We start from the raw sequence: 5,197 nt of genomic DNA, 5'->3' as shown, positions 1-5,197 counted from the left end.
TGAGGTGTATCTTCTATTTTAATGGCAGGAGTTAAATAAGAGTTTAATAATAAGGAAAATATATTTTTTTCTCCATGGACTTTATGAAAAAGACATATGCAAGAAACATTTTTTTTGTTTTTGTTTCTTTGGCTCACTAGTGTTGGACTTGATGGAGATTTAGGATAAGGGCTTACTAACACCAGCATATAGTACAAAAAGGATTGAAATGCTTCAGTCTGTTGAATTTGTGAGTGAGAGGTATGCCCTGCCCTTTAACAAGCTTATATGTCAATGGAAGATGATGAAATGAAGAGTTTATTTTCTTAAATATATTTTACCATTGAAAAATTACTTTAATAGCTTTTCAAATCAGGTTTTGCTTTTATCAAAATGGAGAGAAGAGGGTCATTCTAGCAGCTTATTTTTGCATAGTCTATTTATGAACCAAGTTAGAAACTTTCACAGGTGCTTCACTAACATGAAAAAATCCTACAATGGTGATGCAGTGTAAAACCAGCAATGTTTTCAAACAATGCAGAGTTAAGGAGGATTGTTAATTTATGTTTGCAGTCTCTTCTGGACTCTGATCCAGCAAAGCACTTAAGCACATGCTTAACTAAGCAAGTGAGTAGTCCCACTGAAGTCACTTGAGAATACGCACATGCTTAAAGTTAAGCACATGCTTAAGTGGTTTTTCTGGATCTGGGCCATAATGTATACGGACAATAATCCTGCAGCATGTGCTGTCATTCTGATTCAAAGTCTGTCTTCCTTAGCCCAAAATACATCCTCATGCCCATTCATCCTATAACTTGGACATGTGTGATTTTATGAGAAAATTCTAATATAAGTAAAAAATGTACTAAAAATGTATCATGCAATAATCATTCTCCTCAAAAGTATAGTCAGACAAGATGAGACTATATTAAAATGATATTCACAGCTGCATTCAAAATTATGAACTACTGTGTTTGCTTCAAAATTCTGTATGATGGTAGAAAAATTAGAGAGCACAAGTATGGGACTGAAATCTTGAATATATTTTTAATTTATATTACCTCAGACATGGATATATGATACCAGTATTTAATGAACTATAGCACTGAATATAAATAAACATTATTCTGAATATCTTTAATGTGTAGTGTTTTATAGCTAAATGACCCACCTCTACCACAAAATGAGAAAAAAGTTAAACTGGATACAATTGGATAGGGGATGTAAATTAGCCATTCCCTGTGTTTTAGTAAACCTATTAAATATGGTTTTGATGTGGATGTCCCCATTCCACCTTGCACATTTGACATTTCTGACTTGATGGCTGAGAAGGTGGTTTGCAGTTTTTAAATAATAAAAGTCCAGTTGCATATTTTGGACCTTTATTCTGAACCACTTGTCTAGGTAAAACTTGCTGCAATAGAAAGTTTTACCTGTACAGAAACTGCAGGAATGGGGACTTAACTGGGGACTACTTCAAAGCTGGTTCTTCACTCTGTCTGCTGAGTAGCTGCATTCTGTTCACATTCAGCTGAAATCAGTGGCACATCAGGACTTTGCTGGTAAGTACAAATGCACTGCTTTGCTATATTCATCTGCATTGCAGGCACATTCTGCTGGATGTATGCAATACAGTGGGTAGCAGTTAAAGGGAATATTTTTCAGCCAAACGAAAATCTTTATAGTTTCGCTGGGTCTTGCATGCCAGTAAAGAATTTGAGAAATTATGGAACATTGTCTCAAAAGATCCAGAATTTGTTAATGAACACAGAATCAAAGAATGCATCATGGGCCAAATTTACAACCAGTTTAAGGAGATCATTGCAGTCACTCAAGTTGCAACTACTTAACCAGCAAAATGAATGTTTTCCCATATGTTCACGGGTTAGATGACAGTATTATGCACACATGCAAAATTCTATGATGTGTTGGATTAGTTTGATACCTAATATTGAATGGAATTGCAAACCTGTCAGCCTCTGGTCAAAAGGTGTTTGTATACCATGTCTAAACAAAAATTAAGGGCCTGACCCAACATTCCAGGTACACCTGAAAGGGCCAGCAAGTTCACTGAGGATTTTCAGTAGGCAAGGAATGCAGGGTTGGGCTTTTAGTGATTTGTGTGTTCATATTTCATAAAGAGGTTTTTAAAATTAATTTCCCCCCTTGTTATTTGGGAATGGCCATGATCCGCCCATATTGATAGATGTTCCAATTTTCAGAGATATTGACAGGTGTTACTTTTCATCAACTTAGTTTTTGTATTTGCTGGTTTTTGTATGTGCTTGTTGCTTAAGAAAATCTGAAAGTAAAAAGTTCTATCCATGCTCTTGCATAAGAGAAGGTGTTAACTTTCGTACATAACTTGCACATGTGTTTCTATTATGCAGCTTTCAGAAAAGGAGAAGTGGGATTACAGTGCTTCATTGGAAAGAAGGGTGACTCTTGTCAAGAGAGGGGCTTTTTTTTTTTTTTTTGGTGCTTGCTAGCTTCTCAGTTCTCACACTTAAAATAAGACAATCTAACTTGTTTGCAGGACATGTGTACGTAGTCCAGTTTGACCATGATCATTTAAAAAACCCCAAATCACTGAAGGGCCCACCTTGTAACAATAGAATATTGCAAAATCCCCATATTATTCAACCATTCTATCCCTTCAGTCTGCATTCGTGCATACCCAAAACTCTGAGATGTCATTGGGTCTGAAAACATATTTTACTAACCTAGGGTCTGCTTCCACTCCCATTGAAGTTATCAAAATTCCTATGAATGTCAATGGGCTGAACAGGTATCTAGCAATCTGCCTGAGAAAGAAGAGGCAGCGATTAGCTATGTTGCCCCAGGAGCAGAACAGAGAATAGTCTCTGGCACAGAATCACAATTCAGATCAGATCATTGCACCGTGCGGGAAGTAAGCTGCACCAGCCTTCTTCTTGGTGTGGAAGCTGCTGAATGTATAGGCTAGCTCACAAGTGAGACCACTGAGAGCGGGATCCTTTATAACTGCTTTTTAAGGGTCAGATTGTGGCCCAGGCTGTGTTTCACTCCTCCCACGCTCCTGAGCCTGTAGGTGGAGCTCACTTGTTACTTACAGCTGACAGGTTCAAGACAGGGCAGGTAGCAGTTTGGGCCAATAGTAAATTATTACCTCCCTGGAGCAAAGGGAGAACAACCAATGGGCTGTCCCATAAGAGGGCTTGTGGTAACACCAGTCTTGCACTACATGATTTGAAACATGAAAAACATCCACATTTTAAAATTTCCCTTTAAGTATGAATCACATTAGCCTCTGTATCTGCCCAATAATTGGTGGAGTCTCTTCAATTTGCCACACCAGTCTACCAGCATTCTTTAGGGACCTGATTCTGCCAGACTCAAGTCAATGGTGTGTTTGCTATTTAGTGCACTGGGAGCAAGATCAGACCCTGCTTAATGGTATGTCTACACTGCAGTAAAACACCTGTGGCTGGCCTCGATCAGCTGACTTAGGCTTGCAAGGTTATAAAATTGCTGTGTAGATGTTCGGGCTCAGACTGGAGCCCAAGCTCTGGGTACTCTGGATGAAGGGGAAGGTCCCAGAGTCTGGGCTGCAGCCCAAATGTCTGCAATTTTATAGCCCTGTAGCCTGAGCCCAAGTCTGCTAACCCGGGCCAGCCGAGGGTGTTTTATTGCAATGTAGACATACCCTAAAAGAGCACAGAAACCTTTTTTTTCCCCCACTTTATACAGAATGGAAATGAGAATTTGGAACAGAAAAGGCAACTGTAGCAGAAGCATCTCGTGCTATTTTTAGTTCCTGTCCCTCCCATGTTCCCAGCTGGAGGCCAGCACTCTGCATCTGACAGCCAGTTGCAGAGAAGCTTCCGTGGGATTTTTTTGTGTGTGCACTAATGTTTTGAAAATTGATGCTGCCAACATTTGGTTGGGCTGATTTTTTTTCCCCACAGTGTAAGTGCATCTCCTATATTCAGCTTTCAGAGTAGCAGCCGTGTTAGTCTATCCGCAAAAAGAAAAGGAGTACTTGTGGCACCTTAGAGACTAACAAATTTATTTGAGCATAAGCTTTCGTGGGCTACAGCTCACTTCATCGGATGCATAGAATGGAACATATAGTAAGATATAGATATATAATATACACATATACAAACACACACACACACAGATAAGTTGGAAGTTACAGAATAATGAGGTCTGTTTATTTCACACTAGGAGACATTGGGCCCAATTGTACAATTTACTGTGCATCTCGTTAGCTTTCCTGGAATTTGCAGGTGCTCAGCACCTAAGGGGAAGCCACTCAGCTCCTTGCAGAATCAGATCCATTGCTTGTTAGCTTTTCAAATTGTGAATTGAGGGCCAACCCTGGAAACACTATGGAGCACAGTGCACTTGTCATTAACATTTGCAAGATCTCAGGACCTAAGGGCAAAATTCATCCCTACACTGGTAATGTTTGGTGCAGGGACCAGTGACTTTACACCACCTTTGTGCCACCCCTATTCTGTGTTCCCTCTAAGCTGTGCAGTTGGGCGGCCGCCCAGAAGAGAGTCAAGGGCCACACACTTGATGAGCAGAGCCGTGCACATCTGCAGCGTGTGTTCAGCAGAGGGCTGATGTCAGGGTGTCCCCCTTCCCCCAGCCACTGTACTCCATCTCCACAGAGCAGAGGAGAGGGGACAGGGCTTGGAGCAGCTCTAAGGTCTGAACAAGCCTGGTGAGTGCCCTAAAGAGAGCGCACGGTCTCTAAGAGACTTCCCCAGAAGCTAGCACACATAATTTCTGTCTCTCTTTCTCACACACACACAGACTCTCTGTCTCTTCCCCTGCCTATATACCCCATCTCCACAGAGCGGGGGAGGAGGAACATGGTTCAGGAGGAGGAGAGCTTTCAGTTAGTGCCTTACACGGCATCTCTCAGAAACTTCCCCAACAACCAACACACACACAGTCTCTGTGTCACTCATTGTCTCTGTGTGTGTCTCACACACACACACACTCACTGTTTCTCACACAGTCTGTGTCACGCACACATTGTGTCATAGAATCATAGACTTTAAGGTCAGAAGGGACCATTATGATCATACAGTCTGACCTGCACAACAAAAGGCCACAGAATCTCACTGACCCACTCCTTTAACAAACCCCTAACCTATGTCTGAGCTATTGAAGTCCTCAAATCGTGGCTTAAAGGCTTCGAATTGCAGAGAATCCTCCAGCA

Source organism: Eretmochelys imbricata, chromosome 1 (genome assembly GCF_965152235.1).
Source record: "Eretmochelys imbricata isolate rEreImb1 chromosome 1, rEreImb1.hap1, whole genome shotgun sequence".
NCBI lineage: Eukaryota > Metazoa > Chordata > Testudines > Cheloniidae > Eretmochelys > Eretmochelys imbricata.
Note: the sequence above shows the minus strand (reverse complement) of the source record.